Here is a 20,719-nt window from a genome sequence, read left to right as displayed (position 1 = left end):
GAAAGAATACAGAGCTTGTTTAATATCTGAGGGGGCAGCACCCCCGGGACAGGTAGAAAATGTGGAATAATGGAGTTCAACTACAATTCTCCACTCAGAAAAGCCACCAGCATCCACAAAGACTCTTCACACCCCTGCAACAGTCTGTTCGAACTCCTTCCATCGGGCAGACAATACAAGGCCTTCTATGCCCGCACCTCCAGACTCAGGAACAGCTTCATCCCCAGGGCCATAGCTGCTATGAACCGGTCCTGCTGAGCCGGATGGTCACATCGCACAGTGATCCGGCACAGATCTACTTGCACTTTATTCTGTTTTAAAACTGTTACAATTTGTTTCGTTGGGTTGTTTAAATTAATACTGTCTAGCTAATTAAATGAATGCATCGTATGAGAGGCGCATTCCCAATCTTGTTGTACCCCTGTACAATGACAGAGCTGCAGTTGACCTCAATAATGAACTGTGATGCCTGGTGGCACACTATCTACCCACAGATTATGCCAAGGACCCAAAGAGCAGGCTTAAAATGGGAAGAAAACTTAAAAAAAATGTGTTTTAATATAAAGAGGTGTGAAGACCCATTAATGCAACAGTGTCATTGAAACATTAACAACAACTGCAAAAAAAAAAGCAGACAGAATGATCTCTGGCATCAGTTTTCTTATTTGGAACAACAACCTCTTGGGCAGTTGGGCAAATGCATGCCCTCCAGTTCTTGATTTGCCTACCATGAGAAAAAGATGGTGCATCTACGCTTTCTACTCCTGTCATGATTTTATATACTTACACAAGATCATTCCTCCAGCCTCCTGTGCTCCAAAGTCCTCGCCTGCCCAATACTCTCTTCAGCTCAGGCCCTCAAGTCCTGGCATCATCCTTGTAAATCTTCTTGGTACTCTTTCCAGCTCAATGGCATCTTTCCTATAGCAGGGTGACCAAACTGAACACAGTACTCCATGTGCGGCCTCAATGTTGTGGGTGTAAATGTAACAATGTCCAAATGTCTGTACTCGATTCCACGACTAATGAAGGCCAGCCTGCCAAAAGCTGTGCTCACCGCCCGATCAATCTCTGGCACAGCTTTCCGAGAACTGTGTACTTGTACCACTCTGCTCTACCACTCTCCCCATGGAAGCATCCATGAAATGAGAAACAGAGTGCACATTTCCAAGTACGAAAACAAAGTGTCTCAAACCCAAGACACTGGCACCGCTTCTCTCTCCATTGAAGCAGCCTGACCTGCTGAGTGTTTCCAGCTTCTGCCTTTTTTCATTTTTGAGAAAAAAAATGAGCAAGAGCAACACTACTATTCATCATGCAGAGAGAGGCTTTCTAATCCTTCAATATGACCTCGACTCTGTCAATTACTTCTTGGTCTATGATTTTGAGGAAACTGACATTCCTCTGAACTTCAATCTAATTATATATTTAATACATTGGCCAAACCAGCATATGTGAGAGTTGAAGTTGAGCCAATTTGATGTTCTTAACTTCACCCTCTGGTGGGTATTAACTCCTCACCATCCTTTATCAGAAACCATGTGTTGTCCTGGATTTGGACATGCTGGAATCATAAATTAATCAGAGAAAACTGCTCACTTCAAGAATATGACAAAGGGGGATAAGATATTGTGGGAGCATTTTCAATAAAAAGCATTGCATTCTTCACCAGAGTAAGCTATGACTAAAAAAAGTTGCTGGAACCCAAGTGAATTCTCTTCCTATTCTTTCTGCTCATTAAACAAGTCACCTAATCGCTCCTGTGAAAGTTTCTGCAGATATGATCCTCATAGAAGCTAACAAGATCAAGACTGGGGCAGACCCTGACATTTGTATCTTTTCTTGCCAAACACACCAGCAGCACTCATTTCTCTACTAATGGATTGAGAGCAGTTGTTCCCTCGTAGCAATAGTTCCTCAAGATCTAAAGTGACTGAATTATTGATATTTGGTATGCAGAGTCACAGCCCAATTTTCCAACAGTATTTCATCTACTGGAGGCCTCAGGAACCTGGCTTCTTTTTTTTGGTTAAAATGGTAATCTTCTGACTTTGCTAACCTATGGAAGGCCATCTTCTATGAACAGACCCATCTTCAGACCAGATTTAACGGCTTCATATTCCTCATTAAACTCTACCTGCAATAATAGAAATAAGGAACTGAGGATACAGGTTTAAAAAAAGTTCTGGGGTAACTCAGTGGGTCAGGCAGCATCTCAGGAGATCATGGATAGACAACAGTAATCTGGAAAAAAAAGGGGAGAGGTTGGCAAGTTATCTAAGATTGGAAAATTCAATGTTGATACCGTTGGGTTGTAAACTACCCAAGCGGAATATGATGCTGCTTGCATGGGCCTTTATGGTTACATGAAACAGTCCTTCTTCCAAATGAACACTGGCACCAACGCCCAACTCTTTCTTTGCTACATCGAATACTCCATTGCAGCCGTCTCCTGCAACTGTGCAGAATTTGTTGATTTCATTCATTTTACCACTAACTTCCACCCTCTCCACAAATTCACTTGGACCATTTCTGACAACCCTCTCCTTTTTCGTGATATCTGTCCCCATCACGGGGTAAAGATTATCCACTACAAACCCACATTTATCTGGACTACACCTCCTCCCGCCCTGCTTCTTGCCAAGAAGCTATCCCCTACTCTCAATGTCTCTCTCCCATCTGCTCCCAAGATGAGGCTTTCCATTCAAGCACATCCAACATGTCCTGTTTATTAAACGTGGGTTCCCCCCCCTATTGTCATAGATGTATATCTCACTCACGTCTTCTTGGTGTCCTGTAGTTCTGCTCTTGCTTCCCCATTCCCCCAAATGGTACAAGAATAAAGTTCCTTGGGTCCTCACCTTTCATCCCTCCGCATCCAACACATTATTCACTGCCATCACCAACGAGACAGCAGTCGCATCTTCCCGTTCCCACCCCTTTCTACCTTCTGCAGAGACCACTCCTTCTGCAATTGCTTGGTTTAGTTATCCCTTCCCACTCAAACCACTCCCTCCCCAGGTACTTACCCCTGCGACCGCTATACGTCTTTCCTCACATATATCCAGGGACCCCAACAGTCCTTCCAAGTGAGACGGGGGTTCCTGTGCACCTCCTCTAACCTCATCTGCTGCATCCAATGTTCCCCACGTGGCCTCGTTTACATCAGCGAGACCAAGTGGATACTCTGCAATTGCTTTGCCAAACACTTGCGCTTGGTCCACCGAGGCCTACTGGATCTCCCGATTGCTAACCATTTCAACTCTTCTTCCCATTCACACATTGACCTTTCTATCAAGAACAAGGCCACATACAAATTCGAGGAACAGCACCTCATATTCTACTCAAGTAGCTTAACAATCAGTGGTATGGAAATTGAATTGTCCAATTTTAGGTAAGTTATCACCCTTTCCTTCCTCTCCCTCCCCTCCCTCCAGGACTTTCACCCATATTTCCCTCCGCTTCCACCTACATTCTGTCCTCCGGCTTCACAATCTACACCTCTTCTATATTTAACACACCTTTAGTCATTTCAACTCTAGCCTTTGTCCAACCATCTTCCTATCAAAACCTCTCTCACCTGTATCCATGTATTACTTGCCAGGCTTTGCCCTGCCCATCTTCTCTTCCCCCTCTCCTTCCCCCCTCCCAACCACAATCATTCTGAAGCGTCCCAACCTGAACCATCATCTATCCATGATCTCCAGGGATGCTGCCTGACCTGCTACATTACTCAAGCACATTGTGTCTTTAAAAAAAAAATATATGGAATTGCTTGGCAAGTGTAAATATCTATTTCATTACACAAAACAACTCTAAAAATGTACACCTGAAATAATCAAACAAGTTCAAACTAATTTGGGAAAGATGTTAGAAAGTCTGTTTCAGTGAGCTGTTGGCATTGGAAGTGTGCCAATGCAGGCAATTCTAAATACATCCTCATTAAGAGCTCATGGGTGATCATGTTCCTCGGTGGAGCTGCAGTGAAATGTCATCGCGTTCAAGTTTTCAGATTTTGGTGACCTTTTCTCTGGAAATAAATAATTGAAAGCAGAAGCAGGGATCAACAGAAACATGCAGGTTCTTTGGGGCATGTTGACAGATACCTCATCCTCCATACCAAGTGAGGAATAGATAACAGCAAAATAAGATCAACCATTTTACAGACAGTCGAATAATTAATTGGTTTGGTTGTCAGCACACATACTATTACTGGCAAAAGGATAGCAATCAACCCATTAAAAAAATACATTAAGAAATACACAACAATTACTGTCTGGGGCAAACTGAACCATGTTTACTACTGCATATATATTGCTTTTCCTGTCTCATCAAGATGAAGGATGACAGTTGAAGTGAATGGATTTTTTTTGTTCCAGCCGTCACTGGACACTTTCAGGTTAAATACAATACTGCCAGACAATAGCTGTTTTTAAAATCTATTCTATTAGCACCCTATGTATGGCCAGCTCATAGGCGTAACATTCATTTCAATTACCAACCACCTTGCAGTATGTAAAAATTTTAAATAATTTATTCCTAGTTGCTTTCCTTTTGTGATGCCTCAAGTAAGAGAGTATTTGGTCTCATTTAGAGTGCTCATGCTCAAAGCTCCAAGCTGAAACTAATGTTTGGTGACAACCCAGCCAGCTCTTGAACAGAGCATGTGCAAGAAGGAACTGCTGATGCTGGTTTAAACTGAAGGTAGACACAAAAAGTTGGAGTAGCTCAGCGGGACAGGCAGCATCTCTGGAGAAAAGGAATGGGTGAAGTTTTGGGTTGAGACCTTTCTTCAGACCTTCTTACTGTTGAATAGACATCCTAACCAATGTGGTAGACCCAAATCAAATCTGTTTACATTATATCTTGGCAGCTTAGAAAATGAAGTTTACAATTTTTGAGTTCTCCTTCCTCTAACTAGGTGGTCTATCGGGATAAAGGGCGTCTTGCCTCCACTCTAGTTGTGCAAGTTCAAAGTGCCTGATGGGTCATGTGTTGGATCCCGAGTTTGTGTGCAGGTGGAGCTACATCAGGCAAGCAGGTGGGATGTTCACGCCCACCTCCAATTGCACTTGTCATCCACATACTCCCATCAAAGTGGTACTCAATGTCTTCATATTTTGATTAGTCTGGGGATCTGAGATTCCCATGAATCAGAGGATATGGGCACAAATTTGAGCAGACGTTTTCTTGGTCTTCCTAGGTGATCATCTTACATTCTGGTCTGTGGGTTCCAAGGCAGTTGTCGAGACTCTTCCACAGGTGGGGTGAAAGGAGGCTGACAGGGCGAGAGCATGGGCAGTTTGTGAGATGGTCGACTCCATCCACTGTTCAGGTGCAGATCATGTGTGGTCGGGATGCCATTCTCAATACCACCCCACTGCACCTTATCCACTTTGAGCAACCATGGGGCAGTGGTCCCCAGAAGTCAGTGAAGATGCTGTACTTCTTCTAGGAGGATTTTTTGTTTATTTTAGTTTAGAGATACAGCACAGAAACAGGCTCTTCGCTCCACCGAGTCCGCACCGACCAACAATCCCCGCACATTAACACTATCCTACACATACTAGAAACAATTTACATTTGTACCAAGCCAATTAACTTACAAACCTGTACGTCTTTGGAGCGTGGGGGGAAACTGAAGATCTTGAAGAAAACCCACACGATCACGGGGAGAACGTACAGACTCCTTACAGCCAAGCATCCGTAGCCAGGATAGAACCTGGGTCTCAGGCACTGTAAGGCAGCAACTCAACTGCTTTGCACCACCCTGCTGCCCCTTTGTGCACATCCTTCAATCTTTTGCCTCCGTCCACAGCGTAACCTTTACCCATGACAGAGATTGGAATAGAGCGTCTGCTTCTGCAGTCCTGCGTTGTTCATCAGACTGATGTGGCAGCTCAATGTAACGATCGTGTAGTTAGGGTCTCAACATGGAGGATAACTGTCAGATAGCAATGCTGCTTTTCAGATAATTCTATTTTTCACATATGCCAAATAACATTAAACTATAATTTCTTCGCAAACTATCATACAAACCAGTAATGAGCTCCAGAGACATTTCACAGGAATGGACAAATTTCACTTTTAATAAGACAGCCCATAATTTTGACCAAAGTAAAATGTAATAATTATACAGCAGGAACCCGAAAACTCCTTGTTAGTTTTTGAAATCAAGCAGCTTCCCAAATATCTTGACCAACAGATTCATCATAGCAAGCGTCCTATCTGGATGCTTATCATGGCTTGGTTTGACAGCTGCTCCACCCAAGAGCACAAGAAATTGCAGAGAATTGTGAATGCCTCATGCAAACCAGCCTCCACCCCACCAAGTCCAAAATAGATTCCATCTCTACTTCATGCTGCCTTGTGAAAGCAGCCAACATAACCAAGGACCACTCACACCCTGGTTATTAGCTTTTCTCCTCTCTCCCAGGAGATACAGAACCTTGAAGGCACATGTTGCAGATTCAAGCTTAGTTTCTTCCCTGCTACCTTCCAATCTACCTTGTGACCCTTGGACTTTATTTTTACATCTGCACCTTCGATGCAGTTGTAACAAGGTATTCTGCACGGTTTACTTTGTCTTTTGCACTAACTGATGTTTGATGTGATTTGCTTGGTTAGCATGCAAAACAAAGGTTGAAGAAGGGCCTCAACCCAAAATGTCACCTATCCATGTTCTCCAGAGATACTGCTTGCTACACCAACATTGTGTCCTTTTGTGCATTAACCAACATCTACAGTTCGTTGTTTCCACAAAATAAAGATTGGTTTATTATTGTCACGTATACCAAAATCAATACCAATAAACTTTTCTTTCCATAGAATGATTATCTCGGTTACTTATTTACTTGTCATGGATAAATCGGGTTACATATTCCCTAATCCAACAGCGACTGTCCTTTTAAAAATGATCAGTGATAAAGCACTACAAGACAAAGATTTTGTAAGATATTATTTAAATATTGGATCCTTTAAACCATAGCGGATATTGATCCGAAAGACCAAAGTTCTGAGCAAATAAAAACTAGGCCAACAACAGAGTGCCTTCAGAAGCAGATCGAAACAATGGAACACAGCTAATTAACGAGAAGTATGATGCTAGACTGGAGAGAGGGATGTGGAGTCCCACAGAAATTAAAATTTGGAGTTGTTTTGCTTTAAATTAACAACTAAATGAGCTGGAAGAGCTGAAAACCAAAATAAGCTGGAAACAGTGCTGGTGGCATTGATATTGGGAGAATCACAAGAGGTTCCTTTGTTTAACTGTGTAGACAAGTGGCATTACAATTCCACACTGGTAATTGTAAAATAGTTATATGCTGCTGATGCTGAAAATCTGTAATAAAACTAAGCAGTGCTAGAGATACTCAGCATTTGCTGAGCACGAATGTGTAGGCTCAATCTCCATTTCTGAAGAGTCAATAGACAAGAGACAATAGGTGCAGGAGTAGGGCATTCGGCCCTTCGAGCCAGCACCACCATTCAATGTTATCATGGCTGATCATTCTCAATCAGTACCCCGTTCCTGCCTTCTCCCCATACCCCCCGACTCCGCTATCCTTAAAAGCTCTATCCAGCTCTCTCTTGAACGCATTCAGAGAATTGGCCTCCACTGCCTTCTGAGGCAGAGAATTCCACAGATTATCCACAGAGTCCCTTTATCATGAATCTACTTTTGCGTTTCAGAGCAAGTATATTGTTGCGACAGAGTTGTAGCATATCGGGAGGGGCAGAGAGAGTAAAAGGGAAAGAGCACCAAATTGAAACTTTTTCTCTCCACAGAATCTGCTTGACCCAATAATCGCTGCAATTCTGGAGTCATTTTAGATTTTCAATCCCTGCTGCATTTTGGTTTTGAACCTTGCCGTAGAATAGACCCTTTGCCTTCCTTCTACCTGGCCAACTTGTTTAAATAATATCAATTTAAAATGCACAGCCGTTTGGAAACTGGTGAGTTGAGACAACGAAGGACAAGCAGGCAGTTTGCTACAGCTGCAATTATAAACACCTGGCTATAGCACGTTTTCCCAGAAAAAGTAATTTTATTGCATTTGCACGTTTCGAAATCTTCCATTTTAATTTCTGGGCAGGGTAATTAGCATGAAATAATATGTTTAGATGAAAATACAAATTAGTTTTGAAATTAAAACATCTCTAAAGTAATCCATGTTCCCATAAAAGGCTTGCCTTGGTGTTTCCTCAATGCTAGCTGAGTTACTTCAGAGTGTTCCGAGTAGGCTCAATTATTCTGATAGCTAATCAGTGAATCACTTAGATTGGTCTTAATGTAAAATAACATTTTTCCTCAAATTAGCAAATCGCTTCATGAAGAATCTCAGCTGCTCTGGTTTGAAGTGCTGAATATTTTGCACCAAGAATGTGTCATCCTTGGTCCAAGTTGATCAAGCAGATCTCAGCATAATTATAGCATTACTCGCTATCGAAGATTAGAAAGAGAAGTCAGAATCAGGAAGTGACTTCAATCCATTTGACAAACAGATTTGTGGAAGTTAAACCAAAGTCCAGTGTTAACCTGCACCACAAGCTGCTAATTTTGAATGAATTCTTGTCTGAGAAGCGTATCAATTTTTCCACATTTCCATACATCAGAGGTTATTCCAATCTGTCAAGTCTACGCCAGCTCACACAACGTTCCCTTTCTCCCACTAATTTGCTCTACATTCCCCATGCATTCTCATCAATTCCTCCCCGATTCTACCACTCACCTGCACACTATTTCTACCACTCAATGACACAAATATACAAAAATAAATTAGAAATATGAGGCAACCGTACGATAAAAGTGCAAACCCAAAGTTGGGCGTCACGGTAGCGCAGCGGTAGAGTTGCTGCTTTACAGCGAATGCAGCGCCGGAGACTCAGGTTCGATCCTGACTACGGGTGCTGCACTGTAAGGAGTTTGTACGTTCTCCCCGTGACCTGCGTGGGTTTTCTCCGAGATCTTCGGTTTCCTCCCACACTCCAAAGACGTACAGGTATGTAGGTTAATTGGCTGGGTAAATGTAAAAATTGTCCCTAGTGGGTGTAGGATAGTGTTGATGTACAGGGATCGCTGGGCGGCGCGGACTTGGTGGGCCGAAAAGGCCTGTTTCCGGCTGTATATATATGATATGATATGATACGATACTTCATGCAACCAAAAACAAACTTCATGGTAGATCGCTGCTCAGGTAGAGGTGCGGGTCCATTTTTTAAGATGGCGGTGGAGCTTGGCGACATTTTGCCAGCTGTTAAACTACACAAGATTAGATATACCCATTTTAAACCATTTATGTTATGCCCATAACATACTTTATAATTGTAAGGAGTTTGTACGTTCTCCCCGAAACCTGCGTGGGTTTTCTCCAGTTCCCTCCCACATTCCAAAAACATGGATTTGTAAGTTAATTGGCTTGGAATAATTGTAAATTGTCCTTCATGTGCGGGGATCGCTGGTCAGCACAGACTCAGAGGGCTGAATGGCCTGTTTCTGCGCTGTATCGCTAAACTAAAGACAACAACATAAAATCGGTGCTGTAACAGACAGGTAGGTTTACTAATGAAAGTGCGATCATCCGAAGACAGCAGATTTGCCGACCCTACAGCTCACAAACAGCGAGCACTTGCCAGAGAGGTCTCCAGTGCCCAGAATGGTGGTCATTGAGGTGACCTCGCAAGTAAGAATGAAGCACCAAGGATTGGTTCAAGTCTAGGAAACTCCTCCCCAAATGGCAACTTCATCGGAAGGACTGTAACAATTCACTAAGACAATTGAAGGTTAGAGGTGGGGGAAGATGAAGAAATGCTAGCCTTTCCAAACACACCCTAAATTCCTAAAAAGAGATTAAGATAGATAATAATAAGCTATATTGTGGTTCAGCATAGCAAAAATCTGATCTATGATTAGAGGGATCAAATTAGGAATCCACCAACGTTTAAAATATCGGACACCAAGAAATTTCCACTGATAAATACAAACATTTTCCAACCTTTGAGCCAAAATAAGAGTGCATTTGATAAAGCAACTCAATGGGAAGTTATTGGTCATTGCAAGGTGTAAAACAAATTCACTAGACAAGATTCCTGGGCCAGGTACTGAAGAAATAGGAGCATGTAGATCGATCGGCCCTTCAAGCTTGTCCTGCCATTCAATACAATCATGGCTGATTTGCTCCAGGCAACACCTCTTCTACATTGGTACTCATGGGCCTCAATTCTCTGATCTTTTAAAATATTGTCTACCTCTTTAAATACCTTCAGTTATTTAGTCTGCACAGCCCTCCAAGATACAGAATTGCAGAGATGTATCACTCCCTGCAAGATGTTTCTATGCACCTCGGTTTTAAATGACCACCCCTTTTTCTTGTAACCGTGACCTCTTATTCACAATTCCACCACTAGTGAAAACATTTCCAAATCTCCAATCATGCCTTTTCAGGACCCACGTTTCAACCAGACACTCTTTCTCTCTCTTAATGCAAATGAATGGTGGAAATGTGAACATTAAGGAATTTCCAAAGTGCACTCAAATCTCCTTGCGATGAAGCAAAATTTAGATACCATATTTTCTTAGGAGATTAATTGTTTGGATTGGGTCTGTGGTAGAAGAGTTCACGTAATGATAGAGCTCCAGAATTTGATATGAGCAGCCCAATTCTTTTACAGCTTGAAAATTTCTTTCAGACTAAATAAATCTAGGATTCAACTCATTTCATGCTGAGCACGGACAAGCACAAAAGACTGTCATGACAAGTTTACATAGGCATGTTCAATTATAAATGTGGACAGAAGTGTATAATGGATCATAAAAATGCAAGGGCAAAATATTTGACTTCCGCATAGGAACAGAAAAGTGTATATGCACATTAACCCAAACATATTAGTTGTTTTTCACTTCTTGAAGTACATTATATTGCAGTGAAGTTTGAGGAGTGATCCATTTCATTTCAAAATTTATGGAAATGTTCTTAAATTCCATGGAATACATCTGCAATGAGAATAATTGCTGAGCAAGTTAACTCACAGCTTCACTAAAAGGCATCGGGAAAGGCCATCAAAACCAATCCCTCCATGTTCAGCACTGAAGTCAAAGCAGCAGCTCACATCAGTGGATGAATTTCTAACAATGGAGGTGGTGCAGGAAGATTTTCTTAAACTGCTGGTAATAGAGGAGAACTAATGGCATCCATTGTATAGAACCTTGGATGCTCTTTGGGATCTAATGGTGAATCCACACTAGTTAAATAGATGCAGAGTCCAAGTTAAAAAGGTCTCACTAAGCATTTCCTGGCTAACATCAATGAGAAATCCAAGTTCCTTTTTTGCACATCCCCAACTGCATGTGGGGAGAAGCTTTGCTGCAAAATAATGGACATAAAAACAGTGGCTGCCAGCTGATTGTGTGCCCTGTGTGTTATCATTCACACATTGTTCCTCTCAGAAGGATCTCTTGCACTCCAAGGATCCTCGAGCTCAGGTTATGTGGGCTTCTTGGAGCCTGTTGGCTCGAGATGCTGAAGCACTGAGTAATCCTAGTAAAGGGAGTCTGTAAATCCCCAGAAACCAACTCGACATTCAAGGCCTGCAATATCTGAAGCTCAATACAACACCTCAAAATTACTCTCCACAAAATGCAGTGTGGAGAACAGCCAGGTACTACAATGCTGCCAACTAGTTTAGTTTAGTTTAGTGTCACAGGTACAGAGGTGCAGTGAAAAGCTTTTGGTGCGAAAAGCGTGCTAACCAGTCAGCGGAAAGACAATCCACCATTACATTCAGTGTACAGATACATTATAAAGGGAATAACGCTTAGTGCAAGGTGACATAGCAGTACCAATGGGCACCATTTGGACATAGAAATAAACATATCCAACAGTCCCAAAACAATAGTTTTTATTCATTTGTGGGATGCGGGTGACGGCAGTGAGACCAAACATTTATAGCCCATGTCCAACTGCTCTCAAGATGGCGAGCTGCCTCCTTAAACTGCAGCAATCATTTAGGAACTCCCACAATAATGTTAAGAGCTTGCCAATGAATTTCGACTGAATGATAATAAGAGGACAGTGATATATTCAAGTCAGGATGGTGGAAACTGGAGGTAGAGTTCTCCCATACACCTAACGTCTTTTGGCGTTTTATGTTCTGGATTCAGATGCTGGTGTTGAACTAGCCTGGCTGATTTGCCGCAGTGCATTTTTTAGATTGGACAGAGGGATGGAGGGAATGGGTGTTTATAAGTCTAGCAGCTTACTTTGTCCCTAATGTTGTCGAGCTTTGAGAGTCAAGGGGATCCCACTAGACTCCTAGTTTGCAGCTGGTGGAAAGATCTTGGGCTGGCAAGGGGCGAGTAACACCCAATCATTATCAAGGAGTGATAATGGAGTTGAACATTGGCTGGTCCATAATTTGCTGTAATAGGAAGCTGTGTCAATTCATATCAATTCAACTCAAGATTAGTCATTGCCAACGAAAGGTTCTTCTCCAAAAGAACATTAATTTAAGGCGATTGAAGCTTTTAACTGCAATTTCTCAACTGGTGGCCTGAGAAAGTTGTCTTTATTCCCACAGGTTTGGTGTGATCAGCATCAAGAACTGGAGCACACACAACAGGGCTGGGAATTTGGCCGTCAATGATGATTGCTACCAGGAGCACTGCTCACATGAGCTGGGGCCCCTCCCCAGTGGGAGTTCAAGTCTGGATAACTGAAATGATCAACTGTGAAGCAAAGTCTGTTCATTTTACAGGTACGATGGAAGGATGCTTTTTTCGGCGGATGACATATGGAGAGGGGTACGGATGGGCAGAAGCAATTAGCAGTAGTTTAGAAGTTAAACAGTCCCGACATGAAATGCAATCAGTACCCTAAATGCTAATTTAGCTGTTGGAGAAACCCAGGTTGTGGCCAATTAGTGATTAAGGATTACTGCAATTTCTGACTTAACGAAGCCACACTATCCTGGCAGCAGCAGCAATATGTCTGTTCCTGAGCAGACACAGCATTCTGTGTTTCCACTTACCATCACCATCTTCGCAGATTAATGGCCAATGACTAGTAGATTTAAAAACAAGGAGCTATCTCAGCTGCACTTGCACTAGGACACCTTGCAAAGTACAATAAGAAAGTAGGTGGAGCAACCCACTCGGCCCACCAAGACTGCCCTGCCATTCAATATAATCATGACTGGTCTTCCCCTGTTCCCAACACTTCCCCGTAGCTTTCAATTCCCGAATTATGAAAAAAAAGGTTCTCTCCTGGTTATGAAAGGGTTCGGTTCCCAAGAACTTCAAACGGGAAGTATCGCTGCCGAGTAATATATGTAAATAAACACATAGTCTAACGAAGGGCAACATGTGGGTTAAACTCCCTGGGTTAACTTAACCATTTAATGCCTCTGCAAGAAGTAATGATTATGCTGTGAAGACAGTTCCTTCATGCTGGAAGTTGCTTCCAGCCAGAAAATCCATCTCGCCTGCCTGCCAAACGCTCACACAGGAGTTGTTCATAAGACTGGGGTAGACCTGCCCTTCATTTATAGATTCCTCTAGGTATCCTGCCTCCACAACCCTCTGTGGTAGAGAATTCCAGAGATCAACCACCCTCTCAGTGAGAAAGTTTCGTTTAATTCAGTTTAGCGATACAGCACAGAAACAGGTCCTTGCACATCAGTGATCCCCCACCCACTAACACTATCCAACACTCACTAGGGACAATTTACAATTTTACCAAGCCAATTAGTCGACAAACCTGTGCGTCTTTAGAGTGTGCGAGGAAACCTGGAGCTCCCAGAGAAAACCTGGAGCTCCCAGAGAAAACCTGGAGCTCCCAGAGAAAACCTGGAGCTCCCAGAGAAAACCTGGAGCTCCCAGAGAAAACCTGGAGCTCCCAGAGAAAACCTGGAGCTCCCAGAGAAAACCTGGAGCTCCCAGAGAAAACCTGGAGCTCCCAGAGAAAACCTGGAGCTCCCAGAGAAAACCTGGAGCTCCCAGAGAAAACCTGGAGCTCCCAGAGAAAACCTGGAGCTCCCAGAGAAAACCTGGAGCTCCCAGAGAAAACCTGGAGCTCCCAGAGAAAACCTGGAGCTCCCAGCGGAAACCTGGAGCTCCCAGAGAAAACCCATGCAGTTCACAGGGAGAATGTACAAACTCCAGACAGACAGCACCCATAGTCAGGATTGAAACCAGGTCTTTGGCACTGTGAGGCAGCAACTCTACCGCTGTGCCACCGCTGTGCCACCCAAAGCTCTTACATACCTCAGTTTTAACCAACTGCGTCCCCAATCTTGAAACAGTCCCGTCGTTCATGACTCTCCCATTGGAAACATCTCAATATCTATCCTGTCATGAACCCTCAAGATCGTGCTTTTTCATCAAGAGCTCTCATTCATATGAATGCAGAATAAAGCCACAGAAGCTTATCCAACCATATGTCAACATGAAGCATGTTGATGGGATGAGCATCTTAAACAAGATTTTGGATTACTGTGCAAGTAAAACAAAGATTTCTCCAGACGTATACAGATCAAATGTCTGTTTTTAATTTAAACACATGTATTTAGCTTGCTGTGAAGGAGACCATTTAATCCAATTGTAATGCATCAATTTTTTTAAGTAGCAAAAAGCATAAAATTGCAAGATTATCACGTCATTAATTTCCAAAACTAAATGACCTTCAAAGCAGCTAATATCTAACCATTTCATTGAACAAAGTTAAAGTTTGACAATATAGAGGAATAATAAAGTAGACTAATTAAAATTCTCTTCCATTAAATTTCATTCATTGTTGCCTTTACAAGAATTATAACCCAATTCCTTATGGTGATGGTCACATGAAGAAAAATGAGGAACCATACAAAGAATAACGTACGATTCCAGACAAATTCAATGCCCAGAGAAGGCAGAATACAAACTTGTATATGCTCGGCACGGATGTTAATCTCACGTTTCCATTTACAAAGTTGTCTAAAATTTACAGGCCTGACAGCCTTTCATTTTTAAAGCATCTGCTCATTTGCAATACCGGTGGAGAAAATTAAAAATAAACCTTTCCTACTGCAGAGCAAGCACATGTGTGCCACTAACAGGAAGAGTAGCTTTAATGAGATTGGTGTGGCATTGGAAGATTATACCAACGCTGTAGTGAAGGTGTGCACAGGCATTGATGGGGGAAAACAAAAACTGGGGTGTTTACAAAATCTGGACAGGCAGCAGGGTCACCTGTTGCAGGGTCACCACTGACGCTTGCTGGGTGGGAAAAAAAAGTTTGTGACATCAAGAAACCTTTCATTTCCAAAGCAAAATGTTGCAAGATCAAAGAAATATATACAGTTGCCCTCAATTATAACACCTTGGAGATGCTGCTGTGCACATTGCGTTTAGGGTTGGAGACTATTCTTGGGTGTGAACAGCAGGAAGCTGCAGTTTCCCCATGTGGATTGTACCTTTCAGAAGATTATTGCAAAGTGGCTCGTTATCCTGCCAAAACAAGTGTGCACACTGCAGCATTACGGGTAATGACTATATTCGGGAGTGAATCGTGCATTACTGATAAAAGCATTTGGAAAAATGTTTTAGTGCAGTATGTGTTTACTTGAAAACTCCCAATCCCTGTAATAATTTGATCCAGGTTACATGGGCAGATACATGGGCAGCCTGCTGTCAGGTACACTCTCCAGAAATGGACAGCCAGGTGAGCTCACACCCTCCACACCAGGTATCAGGTAAAGTACAACATTTGCAGGCCAGTTAACCCGTGGTAATAGACTCGCGTTTAAGTCTCTATTTAAAGAATTAGAGAAATGGACTTCAATGTGAAACAAAAGTGTTATAAAGAATTACAGAACATTAGAGTGAGACTCATGCCTTTCTCCAGAGGCAATGACTTAATCAACCATCAGCACCACTACTTGAACACCAGCCTCCGTGACATTATGTCGACAGGATCTCGAGCCTCTCTTCACATATTTCTACTCCACTCATGGGCATGTCACGAACACCCCACCTATCCCTCTCCCATCTGTCTCCGACTGCCACCCTTGGATCTGGGAACTGCCGATGTGCAAACAGGCTGACAGTTGCAGCTCTCTTTGGGAACATTGGCCACCAGTCAACAAGCCACAGAACCCCGGGTCCAGTGACTGGGAGAGCCCCTCAACCTGCATCCACTTTAAGCCACCTGTCACTTGGTCATGGTCTCCATCTGAAAATGAGATTCAGCAACACCCTGTCCCTGGGCTGACTGGTGAAGATAATCCTTTGTGGTCCAGAAAGAAACATGCCAGACTCAAGACTTGAACTTCCTTGAAGCTTACTACCCCAAATGGCAGCTTCAGCCCCATGAAACCTTTTGTGCGGCACTTTCATCTCAGCAGCTCATGCTGTGAACTCTTTGCTGGTACCTTTGGCCATTCCTTGGATCACATTGCAATGTGGAGATGGATGGCCTTCATGGCTGCTTTGATCACCCTGTTATAGTAAATATGCTATTAAGCTGGAAGGAGTGCAGTGAAGATTTACGAGGATATTGCAAAGTCTCAAGAGATCGTGCAATGGCGTGATTGGCCAGGCTTTATTCCTTGGGGTGCGAGATTCTAGGGATGATTTTATAGGGGTATATAAAATTATCAGGGGGATAGGTTTTCCCCAGAATAGGGGAATCAAGAACTAGAGTGCATAGGTTGAGAGAAGATATAATAGGAACCCAAGGGGCACTTTTTCCCCACCCAGAGGGTGGTAGGTATATAGAATGAACTACCCAAGGAACTTCAACAGACCAGAAACCACACACAAATGTGACCTTCGTGACAAAGACTGTCACTCCCACACACAGAGAGTGGTGAGTCTGTGGAATTCTCTGCCACAGAAGGTAGTTGAGGCCAGTTCATTGGCTATATTTAAGAGGGAGTTAGATGTGGCCCTTTTTGCTAGAGGGATCAGGGGGTATGGAGAGAAGGCAGGTACAGGCTACTGAGCTGAATGATCAGCCATGATCATATTGAATGGCGGTGCAGGCTCGAAGGGCCGAATGGCCTACTCCTGCACCTATTTTCTATGTTTCTATGGTCTCTTCAGCCACAAGCGACGCTGCTCTAGCCGAGGTTTGGAGCAAGCAGCCAACTAGGATGCATCACCCATAGTCAGCCATGACCGAGGGGGGCCTAAGAAGACCCAAGGAAATAGTTGAACCGGGTTATAAAACAAAATTGTAAAGGCATTTGGATAGGTACATGATTAGGGAGAGTTGGGGTGGATAAATTAGAGCATCATCAAGTTTGCTGATGACACTGTGGTGGTGGGCCTGATCTCCGATAACGATGAGAAGGCCTACCGGGAGGAGGTGGCTGATCTGGCACTCTGGTGTCAGGACAGCAGCCTCCTATTGAATGTCACAAAAACTAAGGAGCTGATTGTGGACTTTAGAAGGGTTCAACATCCGAGGACGTACACGCCACTGGAGATAAATGGGATTACTGTGGATAGGGTGAGCAGCTTTAAATACCTGGGAGTCCACATCACAGAGGATCTGACATGGACAACACACATTGCCACACTGGTGAGTAAGGCAAGGCAGCACCTTTACCACCTCAGACAGCTGAGGAAATTCAGAGTCTCTCCGAGGATCCTTCAGTGCTTCTTCACTGGGGCTGTAGAAAGCATCTTGTCCGGAAACATCACAATCTGGTTTGGGAATAGCTCTGCCCAGGACAGGAAGGCTCTGCGGAGAGTAGTGCGTTCGGCTGAACGCACTATGGGAACTACACTCGCCCCCCTGCAGGACCTGTACATCAGGAGGTGCAGATCCAGAGCCAGCAACATTATGGGGGACCCCTACCACCCCAGCAACGGACTGTTCCAGCTGGTACGGTCAGGCAAACGCCTCCGCTGTCACGCTGTGAAAACAGAGAGGATGAGACGGAGTTTCTTCCCACAGGCCATCAGGACTGTTAACTCTTATATCATCAGGGACTAATTTACTGCATCAATTTATTTTTTGTATTGTGTCTTTTAAAAAAAAAAAAATCTATCCTGTTTTGTAGGTTTAGCACAATCCACAGGCATTGCCACTTTCATTTCACTGCACAGCTTGTGTGCGTATGTGACAAATAAAGTAGACTTGACTTGACAAATGTACTCGCTTACATGGGGCGTCTTGGTCAGCATGGATGAGTAGGGCTGAAGGGCCTGTTTCGTGCTCATGACTCTATGTCTCAAACCATTCAATTACTTAGAGTCATTACAAAAGTGAACCCAGAGCATTAACTGAGTTCACAGCATGAGCTGCTTAGATGAAAGTGCAGCACAAAAGGTTTCATGTGGTTGAAGCTGCCATTTCGGGTGGAAAGGTTCAAGGAAGCTTAGTGAGCTCCGAGCATTAACTGGTGCGACATGGTAAACATTTAAAGGCAGCAAATGTACCTTTAAGGTCTCAGCCTCTCAAAGTTAATCTTTGATTTTGAGGCAGAACGGTTTCCCTCAAAGGCAGAACCTGCTGTCTGAAAACATGCAAATCCCCACGCACTTACAGAAGGCAGAAACCTTGAGCTCAAAACTGCACGATAAAGCTACCCAACATCTGGCTGCAAATTATTTTTTCCTTTGGCGTGAATATTAAAATCACATTAAATTACAGATTAATTTCCTTCTAAAGATGAGGCATCCATGATAAATCTCGCAGAGCTTTTATTTTCAAACTCAAAACAATTATTACAAATGCAATTAAACTGAACAAGCTCAACTTATAACAACAACTATTGAAAACAAATAATTCAAAAAGGGTTTACATTTAAGTGTGCCCACGAGCTACAGTATTATTTTGCAGAAGTTATACATCTGGAGGAGCTGAAAGTGCAAGGGTCAAAGACAATGCAGGGAGGGTGCACGCACACGCACACGCACACGCAGAACCTAATTTGGAAATAATTATTGGCCAAATTCATTTAATTGCACAAACAATTCAAAACCAATATGAAAACAGAGACAAATGTTGATTTCTATGAAAAAGCAGAGGCAAAATAAATTGGTAGTTTCTTATTACTTTGTACAAATCTAATGCAAAATACTGACTTCAGAAATCCATTCATGATCTGTACAGAGTTCTTACACTTCAAGAATCCCACAAAAAGGTTCATCTCTTGCCTGGAGGAAGACAGCTCAAAGAAACAGACAATCCAAGACAAGACCCCTCAATTGTGAATCCATCCCCACATCAGCAATCATTGCCTCAATAGCAAAATACCCCTCTGCACTGTGTACCATGTACAAAATGAATTTCAGTAACCAAGGCATCAATACTAGCACCTCCTCAACTCTTTACATCAGCTAACCACAAGGACAAAGGCATGCTGGCACATGGAACAATCACTATTTCTCGCTACACATCAACCAGACTTAAAGATGGTATTAGCAACATGTCGAGGCTGGATAAACTTGGATTGATTTCTCTGTAGCATTGGAGGCTGTGGGGAGATCTGATAGAGGTATATAAAACTATGAGTGGGTAAATAGGGTAGATGGTCAGAACCTTTTACCCAGAGCAGAAATATCAAAGACTTAAGGGAATAGTTTGAAGGTGAAAGGGTCAAAGGTTAAAGATGAGCAGGGCAAGTTCTATTTTTTTTTTTTTTTAAACAGAGGGGTGGGTGCTTGGAACACATTGCCAGGGATAGTGAGAGAGGCCGACATGATAGTGGCATTTAAGAGACTTGTAGATAGACACATGGATATGCAGGGAATGGAGGGATATGGATCACAGGCAGGCAGGGGAAGACTAGTTTAACTTGGCATTATGTTGGTCACTGACATTGTGGGTCAGAGGGCCCGTTTGTGTGTTGTATTGTTCAATATTTTTTTTAAGTAATCTTTTCCTATCACTGAATCAAAAATCATTAAAATTACATAAACCAATGATAGAGGCATAGAACAACACAGCAAAAATAGTGGGTTCATTCCATGTACATGTATAGGTGTCTTGTAAATGTAATTGTACCTGCCTCTACCTCCTCTGATAATTTGTTCTATGTACCCACCAGCCTCGCTATGAAAAGTCTTTGAATCTTTTCCCTCACACTTTAAACCCATGCACCCTAGTTTTAGACTCTCCTACCCTCAGGAGAAGACTGTGACCATTCATCTTACCCTCACGCCTCCTGTTTTTATATACATGCCTAAGCCTCCCAAGTCCAGGAGTAAAAAAGACCCAGTCTATCAGGCCTCTCCTAATAACTCAATCAGGCTAATATTCTTGTGAACGTTTTTGCATCCTTTCCAATTGAACAACATCCTTCCTGACAAGGACGACAAGAAATGTACACCATACTCTAAATGTGGCCTTATCGACATCTTTTGCAGCATAACATGACTTCCCAACTCATGTACTCAATACCTGGCCAGTGTGCAAAATGCCTTCTTATCCACCCTGTCCATCTCTGTCATCACCTACTTGGAATTATGAACCTGCACCTCCAGATCTTCCCGACTTATTTAGGCCCTGCCATTGACTGTGCAAGTCCGGCAGAGGTTTGTCCGACCAAAATGCAATACTTCATTTTCCCAAATTGAACTTCATCTGCTATTTCTCGACCCCATTGTCCCATTTGATTAAGATCCCTTTGTAATCATAGTCTTCTTCACTGCCCACTACACCGGCAATTTGTGTAATTTACAAACGTAACCCACATTCGCTTCCAAATCATTAATATAAATAACAAATAAGCA

The 20,719-nt window shown here is 42.9% G+C and overlaps 1 protein-coding gene across 5 annotated transcripts in view; it reads right to left on the bottom strand.

Moving 5' to 3' along the window:
- The window catches only part of LOC144594287 (RNA-binding Raly-like protein), a 735,788-nt gene that overhangs the window by 696,201 nt on the left and 18,868 nt on the right, over positions 1 to 20,719 (bottom strand). The gene's annotated exons all lie outside the window — the stretch shown is intronic.

The sequence above is a fragment of the Rhinoraja longicauda genome, chromosome 6 (assembly GCF_053455715.1).
Source record: "Rhinoraja longicauda isolate Sanriku21f chromosome 6, sRhiLon1.1, whole genome shotgun sequence".
Classification (NCBI taxonomy): Eukaryota; Metazoa; Chordata; class Chondrichthyes; order Rajiformes; family Arhynchobatidae; genus Rhinoraja; species Rhinoraja longicauda.
Note: the sequence above shows the minus strand (reverse complement) of the source record. Positions and strands in the feature narration are given on the sequence as shown.